Source organism: Oryx dammah, unplaced genomic scaffold (genome assembly GCF_014754425.2).
Source record: "Oryx dammah isolate SB20612 unplaced genomic scaffold, SCBI_Odam_1.1 HiC_scaffold_23, whole genome shotgun sequence".
NCBI lineage: Eukaryota > Metazoa > Chordata > Mammalia > Artiodactyla > Bovidae > Oryx > Oryx dammah.
Window position 1 is genome coordinate 117,797,527 of NW_024070207.1, and position 21,779 is coordinate 117,819,305.

A 21,779-nucleotide genomic window follows, 5' to 3' on the forward strand; every position below is an offset into this window, starting at 1 on the left:
GGTCAGGGGCGGCCGGGAGGAGACACCCCGTGTCCGAGGTCAGGGGCGGCCGGGTGGAGACACCTCTCGCCCGAGGCCAGGGGCGGCAGCTGGGAGGAGTCACCCACGCCCGAGGCCAGGGCCGGCGGCCGGGAGGAGCAACCCAGGGAGCGGTGTTGCTCTTTAGTTCTTCTTCCCTTTCTGCCATAAGGGTGTTGTCATCTACATATCTGAGGTTATTGATATTTCTCCTGGCAATCTTGATTCCAGCTTGTGCTTCCTCCAGCCTGGCATTTCGCATGATATACTCTGCATATAAGTTAAATAAGCAGGGTGACAACATACAGCCTTGACATACTCCTTTCCCTATTTGGAACCAGTCTGTTGTTCCATGTCCAGTTCTAACTGATGCTTCTTGACCTGCATATAGATTCTCAGGAGGCAGGTTAGGTGGTCTGGTATTCCCATCTCTTGAAGAATTTTCCACAGTTTATTGTGATTCACACAGTCAAAGGCTTTGGCATAGTCAATAAAGCAGATGTTTTTCTGGAACTCTCTTGGCTTTTACGATAATCCAGTGGATGTTGCCAATTTGAACTCTGATTCCTCTGTCTTTTCTAAATCCAGCTTGAACACCTGGAAGTTGACGGTTCACGTATTGTTGAAGCCTGGGTTGGAGAATTTTGAGCATTACTTTGCTAGTGTGTGAGATGAGTGCAATTGTGCAGTAGTTTGAACATTCTTTGGCATTGCCTTTGTTTGGGATTGGACTGAAAACTGACCTTTTCCAATCCTGTGGCCACTGCTGAGTTTTCCAAATTTGCTGGCATATTGAGTGTAGCACTTTCACAGCATCATCATTCAGGATTTAAAATAGCTCAATTGGAATTCCATCACTTCCTCTAGCTTTGTTATTAGTGACGCTTGCTCAGGCCCACTTGATTTCACATTCCAGGATGTCTGACTCTAGGTGAGTGATCACACCATCATGATTATCTGGGTCATGAAAATCTTTTTTGTATAGTTCTTCTGTGTATTCTTGCCACCTCTTCTTAATATCTTCTGCTTCTGTTAGGTCCATTCCATTTCTGTCCTTTATTGAGCCCATCTTTGCATGAAATGTTCCCTTGGTATCTCTAATTTTCTTGAAGAGATCTCTAGTCTTTCCCATTCTGTTGTTTTCCTCTGTTTCTTTGCACTGATTACTGAGGAAGGCTTTCTTATCTCTCCTTGCTATTCTTTGGAACTCTGCATTCAGATGGGTATATCTTTCCTTTTCTCCTTTGCCTTTAGCTTCTGTTCTTTTCTCAGCTATTTGTAAGGCCTCCTCAGACAACCATTTTGCCTTTTTGCATTTCTTTTTCTTGGGGGTGGTCTTGATCACTGCCTCATGTACAATGTCATAAACCTCTGTCCATAGTTCTTCAGGCACTCTATCAGATATAATGCCTTGAATCTATTTGTCATTTCCACTGTGTAATCATAAGGGATTTGATTTAGGTCATACCTAAATAGTCTAGTGGTTTCCCCTCCTTTCTTCAATTTAAGTCTTAATTTTGTAATAAGGAGTTCATGATCTGAGCCACAATCAGCTCCTGGTCTTGTGTTTTTTGCTGACTATATAGAGCTTCTCCATCTTCGGCTGCAAAGATCAATCTGATTTTGATATTAACCATCTGGTGATGTCCATGTATAGAGTCTTCTCTTGTGTTGTTGGAAGAGGGTGTTTGCTATGACCAGTGCATTCTCGGAAAAACTCTATTAGCCTTTGCCTTGCTTCATTTTGTACTCCAAGTCCTAATTTGCCTGTTACTCCAGGTATCTCTTGACTTCCTACTTTTACATTCCAGTGCTCTGTGATGAAAAGGACATTGTTTTGGGGTGTTACTTCTAGAAGGTCTTATAGGTCTTCATAAAACTGTTCAACTTCAGCTTCTTCAGCATTACTGGTTGGGGCATAGACTTGGATTACTGTGATATTGAATGGCTTCCCTTGGAAACGAACAGAGATCATTGTGTCATTTTTGAGACTGCACCCAAGTACTGCATTTTGGACTCTTTTGTTGACTATGAGGGCTACTCCATTTCGTCTAAGGGATTTTTGCCCACAGTAGTAGATATAATGGTATCTGAATTAAATTCACCCATTCCAGTCCATTTTAGTTCATTGATTCCTAAAATGTTGATGTTTACTCTTGCCATTTCCTGTTTGACCAGTTCCAATTTACCTTGATTCTGAGATACTGAGAACCCCATGAACAGTGTCTCCTGGAGTTTGCTCAAATTCATATCCATTGAATCAGTGATACTATCTAACCATCTCATCCTCTGCCACCCCCTTCTCCTTTTGCCTTCAATCTTTTTCAGCATCAGAGTCTTTTCCAATGAGTCAATTGTTCTCATCAATTGGCCAAAGTATTAGAACAGTGTAAAGAATTTGCTTGCTAGTGCAAGAGATACAAGAGATGCAGGTTCGATTTCTGGGTCGGGAAGATCCCTTGGAGTAGGATATGACAACCCACTCCAGTATTCTTGACTGGAAAATTCCATGGACAGAGGAGACTGGTGGGCTACAATTCATGGTTCACAGTCAGGCGTGACTGAGCAGTGCATGCAGACACGCATTTCCTTTTCTGGTTAATGCTAACAATTTATTAAGTTTTTCTTGTTCCTAAAGATGTAGGAACCTTGTCAAATTGGTACATTATTGATTTCCACTTTAACATTTTTTAAGTGGAATTGAATAACAAACCCAAAATAAGTTTAGGACAGGAAGTCTGGGTAATTTTTTGAAGTTATTGTTGGATATTAACCTTTTGGTGAATTTTTAATCAGTAATCAGAGAATTGCTAAAACCTAAAAGAAAACTCATTACAAGTTGGCACAATTATGAGGGCAGAGTAAATGTTACACTTTTTGGTGAAAGATTTTTCAGAAATACTTCAAGATTAGACACTAGCCCTCCAGTTTTTCAGAATGAAGCCTCTTTTACAAAGACTTTTTTTTTTTTAACCTGAGAAGCCTTAATGAGAAATCTGGAAATATTTGTTGGTAGAAAAAAAAAGATAAACTACAGTATGTTTATAAGTATGCATGCATATATTTAAGTATAATTTCTCTTTCTCTCTGTTCCCTGGAGAATCACTGGGTGGAATTAATTTTAAGAGACCATTGGCCAGGCCCCTCAAAGGTTAAATTAAATTGAGGAATGCTACTGCAATTTGATTATGTTTTCATCTTTTCAAATTTGTCATCTAGTATAGATTTTAGTCCTATTTTCATACTTCTGTATAGGTCACCTAAAAGCCTTGTTCAAAATTGTATTTTTTTCCTCTCATGAGTAATTTCTCTCACTAGGTAACCTTTGTCTTCTATGGACATAATAGAGGTGTTTATTTAGAAGTAGCAAAGGAGAATGGACTCTATTTTGTGACATATTGAGTCATAAGATAGAATTATGCTTGTGTACTCAGCAGCTGACCTTTTCTTTTTCCCAGCTTAGAGGCTGAGAAGAGGGTTGACCTGCTGTTGTTGTTGTGTGGAGTGTAAAGAACCTGAGCTCTCAGACAGATAGAAGGAGAGGGTGACCACAGACAGGGTGAGATTTAAAGCTGGTCAGTAAGCAAGAAAAATAAATTTCTGTCACAGACTTGCCCCTAATGTCTCCCATTTCTGAGCACATTCCTTATGTTAAATTGCTCTTTACTGATTCTTCCAGAATTTTATTCCTTCCTCCTCCAACACTCCAGCTTTGCATCAGACGTTACCACCTGCTACTCTGTTGTTGTGCTTGACTCCAGATGCATGGTTCACTCTTTCTCGACAAAAATGTATCTTTAGGCTGCATGTCATTCTTCCCAGTTCTATTCTTGCATCATTTTGGTGATTTAAATACCGTTGATTCTCATTCTTTGTGGTTCCGTAAAGTCACCATAAAGTGCTGCACTCAATATGCCAGCAAATTTGGAAAACTCAGCGGTGCTCACAGGACTGGAAAAGGTCAGTTTTCATTCCAATCCCAAAAAAGGCAATGGCAAAGAATATTCAAACTGCTGCACAATTGCACTCATCTCACATGCTAGCAAGTAATGCTCAAAATTCTCCAAGCCAGGCTTCAACAATACGTGAGCTATGAACTTCCACATGTTCAAGCTGGATTTAGAAAAGGCAGAGGAACCAGAGATCAAATTGCCAACATCGGCTGGATCATCGAAAAGCAAGAGAGTTCCAGAAAAACATCTATTTTATTGACTACACCAAAACCTTTGACTGTGTGGATGACAATAAACTGTGGAAAACTCTGAAAGAGATGGGAATACCAGACCACCTGACCTACCTCTTGAGAAATCTGGATGCAGGTCAAGAAGCAACAGTTAGAATTGGACATGGAACAACAGACCGTTTCCAAATCGGGAAAGGAGTACGTCAAGGTATATATTGTCACCCGGCTTATTTAACTTGTATGCAGAGTATATCATATGAAATCCTGGGCTGGATGAAGCACAAGCTGGAATCAAGATTGCCAGGAGAAATGTCAGTAACCTCAGATATACAACAGAGAAGGCAATGGCACCCCACTCCAGTACTCTTGCCTGGAAAATCCCATGGACGGAGGAGCCTAGAAGGCTGAAGTCCATGGGGTCGCTGAGGGTCGGACATGACTGAGCAACTTCACTTTCACTTTTCACTTTCATGCATTGGAGAGGGAAATGGCAACCCACTCCAGTGTTCTTGCCTGGGGAATCCCGGGGATGGGGGAGACTGGTGGGCTGCCATCTATGGGGTCGCACAGAGTCGGACATGACTGCAGTGACTTAGCAGCAGCAGCAGATATACAGATGACACCATGCTTATGGTAGAAACGGAAGAGGAACTAAAGAGCCCCTTGATGAAAGTGAAAGAGGACAGTGAAAAAGCTAGCTTAAAACTCAGCATTCAGAAAACTAAGATCATGGTATCTGATCCCATCACTTCATGGCATATAGATGGGGAAACAATGAAAACAGTGACAGATTTTAATTTTGGGGGCTCCAAAATCACTGCAGATGGTGAGTGCAGCCATAAAATTAAAAGACATTTGCTTCTTGGAAGAGAAGTTATGACCAACCTGGACAGCATATTAAAAAACAGAAACATTACTTTGCCAACAATGGTCTGTCTAATCAAAGCTATGATTTTTCCAGGGGTCATGTATGGATGTGAGAGTTGGACTATAAAGAAAGCTGAGCACTGAAGAATTGATGCTTTTGAATTGTGGTGTTGGAGAAGACTCTTGAGAGTCCCTTGGACTGCAAGGAGAGCCAACCAGTCCATCCTAAAGGAAATCAGTCCTGAATAGTCATTGGAAGAACTGAAGCTGAAGCTGAAACTCCAGTACTTTGGCCACCTGTTGGGAAGAACTGACTTATTGGAAAAGACCCTGATGCTTGGAAAGATTGAAGGCAAGTGGAGAAGGGGACAAGAGAGGATGAGATGGTTAGATGGCATCACTGACTCGATGGTTATGAGTTTGAGCAAGCTCCGGGAGTTGGTGATGGACAGGGAAACTTGGTGAGGTGCAGTCCATGGGGTCTCAAAGAGTCGAACATGACCGAGCGACTGAACTGAACACTGAATTAGCACTGAAACAGTGATGTGTCCTTCTGCACTGTTTGGGTCCAGGGAAAGCAAGTCCCCTGTCTTTGATGTCTGTGGTAAGGGTACCCTATGTTCCAGCTTCGAACAACCTGAAATATAGTAAATATCATGACATTGGGATCATAACTTTGAGGAAATGTTCATTTTAGCCCTGAGTTGATCCAGGTCTGCCTGTCAGAAGGGCTTCAGAGTCCTGTGTCCCTACAGACTGCAGTGATCAATGAATGTGGGGTGTTGTGTCTGTTTCATTTGTCATGAGGCCTTGGTCTGGGGGAACTGCTCCTGACTGGGGCTGCTGGGCATTGGCGTACACAAATGGGGCTTTTATCACAGGCACCATATGAAAAGTTGTTGGGAAGCTGTATGTGTGGTGTCTTTGTATCCAGGTGACCTATCCACATCTTGGATGTTGTTCTGAGGCAGCTTTGCATTTCCTACATGGGTGTGGGAGCAATATAAGCTGTGCAGCTGGGTACCTGATGAGTGTCATGTGAGTTTCCTATCACCGTTGTACAAACTTAGTACCTTAAAACAATGTAAACGTATTACTGTAAAGTTTTATAGGATATAGAAGTCTATCATGGATCTCATAGATCTCGGATCAAGGTGTCAGCAGGTCTCTCTTCCTTTCTAGGCTTTAGGGGAGGATCCATTTCCTAGCCTCCTACATTCCTTGGCTTGTTGTCTCTCCATCTTTAAAGTCAACAACAGTGGATTTTGCCTCCCTCTTCTACTTTTAAGGATTCCCGTGATTGCTTTAGGCCCATCTGGACAATCCAGAATAATCTCCCTATTTTAAGGTCAGCTGATTATCAATATTCATTCCATCTACAATTTTAATTCTCTCTCATTTAACATAACATATTCACAGGTTCTGGGGATTAGGTCATGGACATATTTGGAGTGCCATGATTCTGCTTACTGCAGGTACCAGATGGAATGAAGATGCTGTTTCCTGTCCTCTAACCTTGTATGAAGGGGTGTAAATGGAGATGAAAGCCTGCAATGTGTCTTGAATCTGATTGCCAGTTTGAATCTGCAACCACTGCTGTCTCAGTGCCTATTAGAACACAGTTTTGAGAGGGTGGATTTTTACTGGGAACATTACCCATGTTCAAGCACAATTTATTAAGTCTCTGAAGGGGTCTGCTATTCTGATAATTGACTAATTTCTTAATTGTGCAGCTCCCAAGATATCTTTCCTTTTCAAAACCTCTGAAGATAATTTTAAGATGCTGGATAATGGGTTCCTGGGACTCTGATGGCTATTCAAATCTCCAAAGCTTTAGGACTTTTCTTGGCCATCAGAAAGAATTGAAAGCTACTGTTTTCTTTTAGAGGAAAAAAAAATATTTTTAACCTGTGTGATATAAATTTTAAATGAAGCCAATCTGCTAAGCTGGGCTGCTGTAAAATGACTTTCACCATTGCATTCATTGTGTCAGCCAGATCTTTGGTCCAAATATGCTGGTCTTGTAAAAATCTTATTTCAGCTGTCAGGGTAATCAAAATGGTTTCAAAAGCTTTCCCTGAATACTGCATTGAAGTAAAATAATAAGATATGCTATCAAATGTCAGACTGTACAGAAGGAAAACACCAGATATAGGCAGCTTTTGCTTTTTTTTTTTTAAGTCTATTTTATTAACTTCTTCATATGCGTATAATTTTGAAGAGACTATTCCTGAAATATACAGTTTCAAAGTCAGTTAGGTGGCTTTCAATCCAAAATTGAATTTGGGATGACATAATTAAACACAGAATTACAGAACAATATTTTCTTTATTAAAGTTATCTTTTGATGCCGCAGTTTGTTTTATATGATGGGATTTTTTATAATGTTGTATTGCGTGTGCAGAGGAAGAAAAAATGATGGCTACAGGTTTTATCCTTTAAAATTTTGATACTACAGATATGCATTTCTAAAACTCTGTGGCCTACAGATGTCTTTAAGCTACATGATCTTATTCTTCTATTATAGCATACAAATGTTGTTGATGTTGTGGATGACATAGATGTGGAAATGAGGGTAAAATTTTGGCGAGAACTCACTGAGTAGTCAAAGGGTTATGCAGAAAATTGCTCAAAAGAAACTTGTATTTTAAAATATTACCTAGCGAAGTCAAGGTTGAAAACTAAAACAACCCAAGATCATGAGGCTAGATCTTTTTGGAGACATCCTGAGGATAAAAATACCAGGTTTGCTGCTGTCTGAGCTGGCTGCTCTAGAGCAGCTGGGGGAGTGTTTTCATCCTCCCCATGTCTCTTCCTCAAAGAAAGCCTCTCAACAATCTTCCTGTCTGTCCCAGTCTCCACCTCTGACCACTGCTGTATTCAAACCTCTATTCTTCCCACACTAAGCGTTGATTCTTGATGTCCATTCATCCATCTTTCTATCCAACAAGCTTTTGTTGAGCACCACTTTATAAAGTTAATTATAGAAGAATCAATGAAGTTGGGAAATAGAGCAACTCACTGATTTCAGGGGTCTGAGTCTTGCCATCTTCATTCGTGCTGACTACGTTTGTGTGTCAAGCACTGGCAGGGTATTAAGATAAAGAAGACATCAATTAGCAAATTGCAAATGAGGACCGATTAATTGGGGTTGAGGATGAGGGAGGTGGGAAGGGAGAGGTTAGGCTAGAAAAAAAGGGACTAGACAGATTTGTGAGGTGATTGGAACTTTCCATCACCACTTCATGTGCTTACTATCTGTTAGTAGCTGCCCTCTCAAATTTCTAGGACATTCTATCACTCTGTAACTAGTAAAGAGACCTTTCCCTCCCAACCTCATTCCCATTCTCCACTGGGGGACCATGACTATCTCTGTCTCCATTCTCTGGATTCAAACTTTTCCATATGTCCTGTCTATATGTCTTCCGTCCCACTCTGCTATGGCAGAGTCCTCTTCTAAGGGCCATCTTGCCACTTGATTAACCAGTTAATGAAGATACATAAAAGGGAACATTCATCCTGCAGGCTATACAGCACTGCTAGTGACTCTAATGGAATTTAGCAGATTCGCAGGGCTTTTACTACCAACATCCACACCATGTGACTTGATATGTAGTCTTGATATGAACTTTGCCAAAATACTGCTCCCAGTTCAGGAGCAGCCAGTAAATGGCTCTTGTGCAAATTCCTCTACAGTAAATGGCAGGAAGATGGCATACAGCTTTAGCTACAGTATCTCTCTGCAGTAAGGGACAGTGACTTCAGAAATAGCAATAGTAGAACACATTGCAAAAAATGGCCTCAATACTTTTCAGCTCCTTTCAGCAAGAGATGGAGTCTGTTTCCTGGTCCTTGAAACTGAGGCTGAGTTGGGGACTTGCTGTGACCAGTGACATCAAGTGAGTTCCAAACTAAGGCATCAAGAGGCCATGCGGCTTCTACTTTTCTTGTCCTGGGACCTTGTGATCCAGGCAATCCTGCTGAGTGATGAAAAGCACACGGGCTGTCACTCCAGCCTACCAACCACCAAACACATGAACGAGACCACATTAGACCATCCAGTCATTAGCTGTTCACCAGCTGCCTCCGGAAGCACACACAAGTCCCGCAGGGATCTACTGAGCTAGCTCTGATCAGAATAACCAGCCAGCTCCCAGAATCATGAGCTAAATACATAGTAGTTGTTTTAATCTACTAGGAACTGCTATGAGCAGTCAAATGAAATGATTGTGATACTATTTTTAAACAGGAAAAATGGGATGGATTCAGCAATAGAGTGGAGTGGAATCTATAAAATTTGACTTTGTGACCCAAAGAGGAGAATAAGTGAAGAAAACAGGATATGAAGATGTATGTATCTAAAACTACCCAGAAAGCACAAATCTCTTGCCAGCATTTGCTATGAAAAATCCAGAGTATTTGAATGAGTCTGAATATCTTTTGATTATTATTATTTAAGTTTATTTGGCTGTGCCAGGTCTTAGTTGTGACACTCAGGATCTACTAGTTGCTTCATGTGGGATCTAGTTCCCTGACCAAGGATCAAATCCAGGTTCCCTGCATTGGGAGCATGGAGTCTTAGCCACTGGTCCACCAGGAAAGTCCTGGTCTGAGTATCTTAAACACACCTACTAGTATGAAAGAAGATAGTCCCAGTTCTAGATGGTACTCAACATAAATGGCATATGTCCCAGTTCACATCAAACTGAGATTTAAAAGTTGTTGATCTTGGTTGATATCTGTTTATAGGTAGGATATGCTTGAGGGCAATTTTTTTTTCCTGAAAAGAGTGGGGGTTCTTTGTTACTTTGTATGACCTGAGTGCAACTGGGAACACACATGGTTCAGTCTCTGAGCAATGTTGTCTTCAAAAGCAGTGTGTGGCAGAAAAACATAATTGACAGCAATTCATATCTGTACTCAGTCTCTTGGAGGAAAAGAAAAGCCAAAAGGGGGAGTACATTAATGCTAACAAAGCTTAAAAGAGCATCTTCTTTCAGTTCAGTTCAGTTGCTCAGTCATGTCTGACTCTTTGCGGCCCCATGAACTGCAGCACGCCAGGCCTCCCTGTCCATCACCAACTCCAGGAGCTTACTCAAACTCATGTCCATCGAGTTGGTGATGCCATCCAACCATCTCATCCTCTGTCGTCCCCTTCTCCTGCCTTCAGTCTTTCCCAGCATCAGGGTCTTTTCCACTCAGTCAGTTCTTCGCATCAGGTGGCCAAAGTATTGTAGTTTCAGCTTCAGCCCTTCCAATGAACTATTCAGGACTGATTTCCTTTAGAATGGACTGGTTGGATCTCCTTGCAGTCCAAGGGACTTCAAGAGTCTTCTCCAACACCACAGTTCAAAAGCATCAATTCTTCGGCACTCAGCTTTCTTTATAGTCCCAACTCTCACATCCATACATGACTATGGAAAAACCATAGCTTTGACTGGATGGACCTTTGTTGGCAAAGTAACATCTCTGCTTTTTAATATGCTGTCTAGGTTGGTCATAGCTTTTCTTCCAAGGAGCAAGCATCTTTTAATTTCATGGCTGCACTCACCATCTACAGTGATTTTGGAGTCCGAAAAAACAGAGTCTCTCACTGTTTTCATTGTTTCCCTATCTATTTGCCATGAAGTGATGGGGACCAGATGCCATGATCTTAGTTTTCTGAGTGTTGAGTTTTAAGCCAACTTTTTCACTCTCCTCTTTCACTTTCATCAAGAGGCTCTTTAGTTCTTCTTTGCTTTCTGCCATAAGGGTGGTGTCATTTGCGTATCTGAGGTTATTGGTATTTCTCCCTGCCATCTTGATTCCAGCTTGTGCTTCATCCAGCCCAGCATTTTGCATGATATTCTCTGCATATAAGTTAAATAAGCAGAGTGCCAATATACAGCTTTGACCTACTTTCCTGATTTTGAACCAGTCTGTTGTTCCATGTCCAGTTCTAACTGTTGCTTCCTGAACTGCATACAGATTTCTCAGGAGGCAGGGCAGGTGGTCTAGTATTCCCATCTCTTTAAGAATTTTCCACAGTTTGTTGTGATCCACACAGTACTTGGGTGCATCTTATTTAGACATCTTTATTCTTCTCAGTCTTTGTATAATGCCTGTAGCAGCACTCCTAAGAACTCTCTGGAAGTGGCTTATGAAAATATAAAATGTTCTCTTCCCATTTTCACTATAGTCTTTGAAAACTTCCATGGAACAAAAAGACATGGCTTTTTGGTGTCTTGACTATGAGTCTCCAGTCAAGTATAGAGCTAAAGATCTCTTTCTTGTCCTGTCATCTAAACTTTCCCCTCATCACTGTGATAATTCCCTCATTCACTTACTCCTTCTTTTCCATCCCTATGTTCATGCACAGTGATGTCTTCCTAAAACTAGTGCTCCCAGCACCTGACTCTCTGTGATACATTTGGGCTTCTGGGGTGGGTAATCTATCTTTATTTCTCTAAAAGATAGAGAAATCTCATTTCCCAGATTTCACACTCAATGGGAGAAACTTGACACTTTACTCCCAAGTAAGATTCCTTCTTTAGAACTAGGGGGAAAGTGGAAAGGACTGAAATATTGATGTATTTGTGTGTATTTGTATTTGTATTTAATAATGTGATTAAAAGCATACTTAAAATATCTCATTTCTAGGACAAAATTTGAAATAATTTGGACCTCCCCAAATGAGAAAAAAAATAATCACACGTTTCAAGCTGGTGAACTAACTGGAAACGATACTACTGCTGTGGTAGCCAATAAACAGAACTGCATGGTGCTATTCTTTGTCAGTCCTACAGGAAAGTTATTCTTGAATTATAGAAGTTTTGATTATGAAAGAGACTCTGGAAAATACCGTAGTATAAGCTGACTTCGCTATTCTGTCCTCTTGTGGCTTGCTTTTGTGCCTGATGTACAGCGGAGGGGACTGGGGAAAGCTAAAAGGAGGGTCAGATTTTGACTCTTCATGAGAAAGGGGAGAATCAGACACTGGATGAGCTGCTTCAAGGTCCATGTGACAATGGGCATCACTGTGAAAGGACAAGGGCCAGTGTCCCCACTTCTCTGTGGCACGCAGGACCACAGTGACATTTTCAAAACTGGCAACTCTGGGACAAGGAGGGGACGCAGGCAAGGATGTTCCAAGATGTCCATCAGCCATGTCAGCTTTGAGTCTCCCCCTAGTGGCTGCATTAGGAAAGACATCGATGCAAGGAATGTATGTTAGTCGCTCAGTCTCTTGAACTCTTTTCAACCCTACGGACTGAAGCCTGCCAGGTTTCTCTGACCATGGGCTTCTCCAGGTGAGAATACTGGAGTGGGTAGTCATTCCCTTCTCCAGGCGAAAGGACTGTGAAAATGGTAGGTGCTGACAAACCAGTCCATGGGGACAGGAGAGGCATCTTTTGAAGGCTTTTATTGATACTTTGGGGTGGGAGGATGTTTTTGAGGGTCTGTGTGAGCAGGAAGAGTTCAATGCAAGAACTTTGAGATGCTGGTGATAATCACCCTGAATTTACGGACAGGCTACTTTGACCTTGGAATTCTCATGCTACCTGTCCACACCAGTATGGTAGCTTTGCTCCTTATTCTCTTGTTGGCTGTCAGCTATTTTACTTAACTCTCTCACCTCTGATTCCTTCCTTGTAGAATGGAGGCAAAGAATCACAAAGAGATTTTTGTGAGAATTCAGCATTGCCATGGAGATGGAATGGGCGAGCAGGAGTGGGCTGTGGTGCGGAGCAGACCCTACTTCTCGACTGACTGCTGCAGTCCCTGCACGATCGCAAGGCGGGTAACCAGATGAATTCAGGCCCAGCAGCTCCAGGACAGGGAGACGAGGCCAACGTTTCTCCAGAGACCCAGCATGGCCCATTTCTCTCTGCAACAAGGGATCAGTGCTATGGAAACTGGCACTGTGGGCAGCGGGGATAGTGGTTCCCTGGTCGTGACGGGTCTTCTCCCACCCGGAGACCCAAAGTTGCTACTTAAGTGAACTTACCCTCCCCCTTACGTGAGAGTGTGTTCCATGGACACAGCCTAGCAGGAAGATGCAGCCTTTTATGTCTCACTGGCTGCTGACCCATCAGTCGGATGACAGCATCCCCATGGGCTTTCCTGTTTCAGTTCCGGCAGCCCTCAGTCAGTGGTCTCTCACCATCAGGAGCAGCCTGTACATCAGCAGCAAGGTGGCCGCCAGCAACAAGCTCGTGCTCTCCAGCAACCACATCAGCATAGTCCTCAGCCTCTCGGGGGACGGTGAGCACCTAATATGAGGACATCCACTACGTGCAGGTGCCTGTGGCCGACACACCTACTTCGCAGCTCTGTGACTTCAACTCCAAGGCAGACCACATCACAAGGTGGAGAGGAAGCAGGGCCCTACCCTGCCATGATGTGCTGCTGGCTGAGCCCCTCTGCCACCCCCTGTCTCGCCTATCATGAAGTACCAGGCCATGGCCCTGCTGGACGCCCACACATGGACCAAGTCCTGCCAGCTCATCCTCCAGCCCAAAAATGGCTTTTGGGAACAGCTCATCTACTATGAGTTCCAGCTGTTTGGCAAGAACACCATGACCACGGTCACTTCCCCCATGGACATGATCCCTGACATCTAGGAGGAGGAGGTCTGTCTGATGGTCCCACTGTGAGCCATTCTGCCAGCCCTGGGGTCAGAAGTAGAGATCTGCCACTGATCCTCCACCAAGATCTCTGCTTAAACATTTTTCTTTTGTTGATACAGAAAAACTAGATGATGCCTTTTGTAAGGGCACCGAAAAAGGAAGAGTGCTGTAGCTCTTAAAGATTCAGCTTACTAAATGTAAGATGGTGAAGATAAGTTTCCTACCCAGTGAGTGACAGATGCTGAACCATGTGCCCAGGTCAAGGGGACCAGCGCCTGATGTGTGTGGCAAACCTGGAATCCTGCAGTCCTCCCCACAGCCAACTAACCCAGGAATGAGTCTGCACAATCCTGTCTCATTCTTTTGAACCTGAAGCCAGCCTTAAACATCATGGTGCCTCTCATGCTTCTCACAGTAAGTGCCAACCTCTTGGGTAAGTAGACTTTAAGCAGTGCTCCAGAAGCCCTGGGGGGCCCCAAGCCAACCCTGCATCCACCTTCAGCCACCAGGGCCCAACTCTGGTTCTCTAGATTGTACTTATGCATAAGATAGTTTTCAAAGGAAGCATTCAGTTGTATAAAATTAAAAAAAAAAATATATATATATATATATTTTAGCACCACTGTACATGGCAAGCGCTCCTACAGCTTTTGATGAAAGATGGCATTGGTCTCTGTCTCAGGGCATGTGTGGAGAGCAGGTCTGGCTTTGGGCCTCAGAGGTTCCTTGCACAGGCCTTGGCCCAGAAGACTGGAGCTATGGACTGGCCTGGCTGGCCACGAGGGTCCACAGCAGCATGTGCCTGAGGGATGAATGAGTGGGCCCTATCAGTAGACACTGAAATCCAGAGTTGTTCCAACTCTCCAGTTGTGCAAGGATCTGGGTCAAGACCATCTATTCTAACCCATGGGTTTTCAAACAAAAGCATAACTGCCATGTATGGGTTCAGAACCCAGTGGAGGCCAAATTCCCGTTCTCTCCAAACCCACTCCTCTGCCACTTCCACGAAGTGCCTGCCCATGGGTGTCATTTTAGGATCGAGGGAGACTGATCTCACTTTCTCCATGAATAAACAGACCCACAAAGGCCAGGGCGAATGTGGGGAGGCCCCCACAAAGCAGAAGAAACCTATCTGGAAGAAACCCAGGTAGAAAATTTCTTTGAAAGCATTTTTTCTTAAAGAGAAGTTTATTTGGGTATATTTTGTTTCAATTTCTAAAATGTTTAAGTTAACATACCATGAAATGAACTTTCTTCTACATAAAGTTCTGTGAGTTTTGACACATTTGTGTAACTACCTCCACAATCAGGAAACAGAGAAATTATGTCACCCCAAATATTCCCTTATGCCTCCCCTTTGCCCCACCCCAACGTCTGGCAAACAATTCTCTGTTTTCCATCGCTATAGATTTGCCTTTCCCCCTTGTGGCTGTTTAGTTGCACAGTGGTGTCTGACTTCTTGTGACTTTGTGGACTGAAGCATGCCAGGCTTCCCTGTCCTTCACCATCTCCTGGAGCTTGCTCAAATTCACGTCCATAGAGTTGGTGATGCCATCAACCCATCTCATCCTCTGTCGCCCCCTTCTCCTCCTGTCTTCAATCTTCCCCAGCATCAGGGTCTTTTCCAATGAGTCAGTTCTTCACATAAGGTGGCCAGAGTATTAGAACTTGAGCTTCAGCATCAGTCCTTTCAATGAATATTCAGAGTTGATTTCCTTTAGGCTGGACTGGTTTGATTTCCTTGCTGTCCAAGGGACTTGCAGGACTCTTCTCCAACACCATGCTTCCAAAATATCAGTTCTTCAGCTCTTAACCTTCTTTATGGTCCAACTCTCACATCCATACGTCACTACTGAAAACATCATAGCTTCGACTATATGGACCTTTATTGGAAAAGAGATGTCTCTGCCTTTTTAATATGCTATCTAGATCTATCATAGTTTTTCTTCCATGGAGCAAGCATCTTTTAATTTCATGGCTGCAGTCACTATCTGCAGCAATTTTTGGAGCCTAAGAAAATAAAGTCTATTACTGTTTGCATTTTCCCCCTATCTGTTTGCTGTGAAGTGATGGGACTGGATGCCATGATCTTAGTTTTTTGAATGTTGAGTTTTAAGCCAGACTTTTCACCCTCATCAAGAGGCAGTATTGATTTCAATTTGTGCTTCATCCAGCCTGGCATTTCGCATGATGTACTCTGTGTATTAGTTAAATAAGCAGGATGACAACATACAACCTTGATGTACTCCTTTCCCAATTTGGAACCAGTCTATTGTTCTATGTCTGGTTCTAACTTTTGCTTCTTGACCTGCATACAGGTTTCTCAGCAAGCAGATAAGGTGGTCTGGTATTCTCATTTCTTTTAGACTTTACCATAGTTTGTTGTGATTCACACACTCAAAGCCTTCAGTGTAGTCAGTGAAGCAGAAGTAGATGTTTTTCTGGAATTCCCTTGCTTTTTTGATGATCCAGCTGCTGCTGCTGCTAAGTCACTTCAGTCGTGTCTGACTCTGTGTGACCCTACAGACGGCAGCCCACCAGGCTCCCCTGTCCCTGGAATTCTCCAGGCAAGAACACTGGAGTGGCTTGGCATTTCTTTCTCCAATGCACGAAAGTGAAAAGTGAAAGTTAAGTTAGTCATGTCCAACTCTTAGCAACCACATGGACTGCAGCCTACCAGGCTCCTCTGTCCATGGGATTTTCCAGGCAAGAGTACTGGAGTGGGGTACCATTGCCTTCTCCATGATGATCCAGTGGATGTTGGCAATTTGATCTCTGGTTCCTCTGCTTTTCCAGAAGGTCACATATATAGACCACCATAGAGGATATAACCTCTGGAGACTGGCTTCTTTGAGTATGTCTGAGATTTACACATGTTGCTTTTTATGGACATGTTGCATTCCATTGAATGGATCTGCTGCAGTTTGTTTTACATTCACCCATTGAAGGATATCTGGGTTGTTTCCAGTTTTTGATGACTTTGAATAAGATTGTGACAGATTTAAAAAAGGGAGGGTTTTATGAGAATTCAGTAAGCTGATGCAGGGAGGGTTCCGCCTGGTGCCTAGCCTCCATTGTCAGTGCTCAATGAGCTTTCTGGGGGTTATCACATGCACAGACTCTTTCTAAGAGTCTGAAATGTACTCTCCATTTTATAGAACCCTTGGTGTTGCTAACATAACTCGCTGACTGGACTACCTTGATATTATTGGTAATGACTGGGTCTTGGATCCCTCTTAATCTTTAGTGATTGATGTAGCAAGAGGACAGAGCTCATGATTTCTTCTTAATCTCAGGCCCTCTGTAAAGAGAACTTCCATCACAGTTGACATTTTCTAGTTTTCTGCCACGTCTTCTGAGAAAACAGTAACTTCTTACTCAGGGGAGATGGTGTTTTATCAGGCAAGTTCAAGCCATTCTGAGAGAGAAGAAAACACCTGTATGTTCTTGATCACTGACCTTTGGTGAAAATTACTGCTGTTTGCTTTTTTCTTTATTAAATGGCAGAAAAATTCTATAATAGCAATTAATGGAAATGCTTAATTCAAACTATATTAAAACCTATTTTTGTGTTTCTATTACGCCAGGATGGCAGGTCAAATGAATCTTTGAAAGTATGACTAGGGATTTCTATGGAAACCAGGTGGAATTAGGGAGGAAACCCAGCTCTGGGTCATTGGTACTTTTCTCCCACTCACTGGGGACCCTAGAGAATCTGTCTGTGGGTGGCCTCTTGCTGTGGTTCTCAGGGTACACAAGTCTCAAGCTCCAAATGCCTCTTGCTGCTCAAGGTGGTGCCAATGGGAAGTTGGGGTGACTGTTCATAGCAAACTGATCCCAGTGAGTAATGATAAACTGGATTACATTTTTCAGTCCATGAAATGTTTTCAGTTACATTATTTTATGTAATCACGTTATCACTCTAAGTTATCTCCATTCTAAAGGTGAGGAAGCAGGTTCTGAGACGTGAGGGCATTTGCTCGAGTCAAGAGGCACAGCCAGGGTTTGTACCATCCAACTCTAAGAACAGTGGCCATTTTTCTGGGCAATGGTAGGTGCCAGAACCTCCTTCCCGGGTCTTCCCTATCCACTGTGGCAGGTTGGGTGGTTGGAGAGAGTAGGGCTTTACCTCTGTCCTCATCGGAGGCTGTGATGGAGAGTGGGACACAGCTTTATATATTTCCATGAAAGGCTCAGGGGCCAGCATGGGAGATCAAAATACTTTGTGGGGAAAAATGCACATTGCCTTTCTTCCATGGTTCCTAATTTTTTGCCTGCTGGAGTGTGGGAAGTGTTAGTTGCTCAGTTGTGTCATACTCTTTGCAACTCCCAGGCTCCTCTATCCGTGGAATCCTCTTGGCAAGAATACTGGAATGGATAGCCATTCCCTCTCCAGAGGATCTTCCCAACTCAGGGGTTGAACCCAGGTCTCCTGCATTGCAGGCAGATTCTTTACCATCTGAGCCACTGGGAAACCCACTGGAGTGTGTAGGTCCTCATCAATTGCAATCATGAAAGATACTCTCTTATTGCATCTATTAACACATCCTTCTACAGTTTTCTTCAGTTACACTAATTATTTCCTGTTATGAGTTTATTCTCTTCTGAGATTTTTCCTCAAGAAGCTTCTGCAATTTTGGTCTCAGTTATTATATTATTATAAGAACTGGCCCTCCAGTGGTGCAGTAGAATGGCTGGGGGTTGTGTTATTTCGACCTCTCATGAAGCATCTTCTAATTTTTGTTGAGGATGAGAGAACTGGTTGCTGATTGGAATTGGATGGACTGCATGGGTATCCCATGTCTTTAATTATGGTAAAATAACACTGCAATTATTTCCCAACTTTCACAGTATCTCCCTCCTTTCCTTTCTACTTCAGGCCTTCAGCTAAGCAATTTTTCTCTGGAGACTTTCCTGGCTCTCATGCTTCCTTTTCATTCCCACCATAATCTCTAATATTCAATGGCTACCTTAGATCCACAGTGCATCAGCTGCCTCCTTTCTGGCTTCTTAGTTTCTTATCTTTATTCCTATGCATCGTACACATAGCAACATGAATACTTTTTTTCGACTTTTATTTGGATTAGGTTACTCCCATTCTAAGGAGCCCAGAATAACTCAATTACCTCTTGAATAAAATTAAACCTCCTAATTATATATGCTAAAGTCCTCAGCCTGTAAACTCCTCCACTTAATGGCCCCCTTGCCTGCCCTCCTCCACTTGGGCATCCTACTCCAGCTCCATAAGCCCATTGGCATCCTTAAGTGCATATTTATACCCATCTATTAACCCATAAGCCTTTGCACATCCCACCTCTCCTGTTTACAGTGCCTCCCCTCTACATTCCTGGTAAAATATAATAGTCATTTGACCAGGAATATAATTGGTTTAACTTTGTTTAACTCAGTGTTTCTCAAATTTTTTTTTTTTTTAACCGTGTGACAGTTTTGTTTACAGGATGGCTGTTAAAACTGTGCTGGAGAGCTTCAGTCTCCTCTTTGCTCCTCCAGGTCTGCCCTCAACACTCCTTCACTCTGGTTGGTGCTATAAGGGAGGCTGACCTGTATGAAAATATCAACAGGCCCCCACCCTTGACTTCTCTCATGGTTACAGTGAATCGAGATGTTACTGAAGGTATTGCATAGATGTGGCTAACTTCTATAATCCATGCACTTTAAGTAAAGCAGATTACTTTCTATAGTGTGGGTGGGCCTCACCCAATCAGTTGAAGGCCTTAAGAGCAAATATTGAGGTTTCCTGAAGAAGTTTTTGGTATTAACCACACCCCCATCCCCCGATCCCAACCACATGAGCCAATTTCTTAAAATTAGTCTCTGTTTCTGCTTCTCTGGAGAACCCTGATTGATAAATACCTTGATGTCTGGGTTTGCTTGGCCAATAAGGCCCACCTGTATGTGATTAGAGGGAGGAAGGAGAATAGAGTTAGGGTGTTTATTCTCTGGGTCTCACTATGCTGTGTCACTTACAGTTGGCTGTGTCTGTGGACAGAAGTCCCAATTCCTATCTGGAACCTTCTCTCTAGGGCTGTTTCCCTCTCAGTAAATCATTCCACAGTCTTTCCCCTGGGGATGGTCTCCCTACATTTTCCCCCCATCTCTGTGACTAGCCCATTGTTAAACTTTCCTCCAATTGCCCAATTTGAAGTACCATTTGTTTCCTGACATAACCGTGACTGATGTCTCCTGAGACTAGTGTTCCAATGAACTTACTTTGGGAAACTATGCTTTCATTTCAACTTTTCTTTTCTTAGGGTGGCGAAGTTGTAGGGTTCACTGTTCCCCAAAACAGCCTGGAGGAAACCAGGAGAGACTTGACAGAAAAAGAGATTCATGAGTTAGAAAATGAATCATGGATGGGTTTAGTTCAGCTGGAGGGAAGGTGGGCCTGGTGACCGAGTGAAAACTAACGTTTGTGGACTCAACAATTATAAAATACTTCTGCACATTTTATCTCATTTGATCCTCTCAACAATCCCACGAGGTGGCAATTATCCCGTGTCACAGGTGATCAAGGAGATGAGCAAATGAGCAGGATGTACTGGGGATGTGGGAGAAACCTGTCTAAGTGGAGAGTTCTTCACGAAAGTGGGGAGAAGTAAGGTTTCCAGAGGTCAGGCAGGGCCAAATGATGCATGATCCTGCGGGTAGAGGTGAGGAGTCTCATTTAAGGTAAGAGGCTGCAGAGAGCTTTTGAAGGATTATTTTAAAAATTTAAATTGACTGTATGAATAATACATGTTCATGGTAGAATATTTAAGAAAGTAAAGTGTAAAGAAGAAAATAAACCTCACTCATAATTTTATCACCAGGTGATGGCCTTGTTTTAGCCTCTTAAAGCTTGAAATTTGTCAGCATTCATAGCATTGTGCATGTCTTATCTGTCCGACAGTTTCTCAACTGTGGCACTATTGACAGGATAATTCTTTGTCATGGGGGGAGAGGGTTATAGGCTATTTAGCAGCATCCCTGGCCTCAACTCACTAGCTGCCAGTAGTGCCCCTCCACCAGCTTTGGTGACCAAAAATGACTCCAGACGTGGCCAAATGTCCCTTGGTAGGCAGAGTCACCCCCAGTTGAGAATCTCTGATCTAACTTTATATTGTGAATGTTTTCTCCCATATCATTAATAACCATACAAAAATCCATGCAATATATATATATACCATACTTCATTTACTCATGGCTTTTTTGTTGGATGTTTAGTCTGTTATATAAATGTGTTTATATATATATATGTATTAAAAATATGTATGTATTGCCATCATGAAGAGCACAGTGATGAGTATCCTTGCATATAAATCTTTAGTTGAATCTCTGATTATCTCCTTAGGACCATTTCCTAAGAGTGCATTTCTGAGTCAAAGGACAGGAACATTTCAGGACTCCTGGTATATTTTCCTGGAGAAGTACCTTCCAGAATGGTTGTCCAAATAGACAGACCCACTAAGCTCTGATGCATGAGTGTTCCCGTCTTACCCTCACAAGCACTGCAGATTATCATTAGAAACACTATGTTCACAGGTAAAATAATAATATCCTGATATTTTAATTTGCCCTTTCTGATCTTCAGGAAAGTTTTCTCATGTGTTGCTTAGAAATTTGTTGACTTTCTCTTACATAACTTATTAGTTGTTTTTTATTTCTTTGCTTTTAAATTTTGTTTACTTCCTCTTACCTATCTTGTGAAATGTTGACTATTTCAATCATGAAGGCAGAGTTTACAAACACACCAGCTGGCTTGTGTTTAGGGGGACTATATTGATTTTAACTTTTTTCCTCAAGTGTCTTGTTTTCTTAATTTTCAGCTTAGATTCAGTTCTCTACCATGTCAGAGAGTCATTCAACTTTGTGAAGGAAATCTGTCTCCTTCCTTAAAAAAGGCATGGAGAAAAAGAAAGAAAATGACTTTCAATAGGCTTTTCAGTTTTCTAGTTTACAACCTCAAAGTCGGATTTTATGTAGCTGAGTCCACGGTGTTTTCTCATTAGTATTATAAAATAGATTGTTACTCTCTATTGTGCTCTCCCAGGGATGTAAAACTAAAATGGAAATCCAGTCCAGCTCTTCCCCCAGCTACTTCT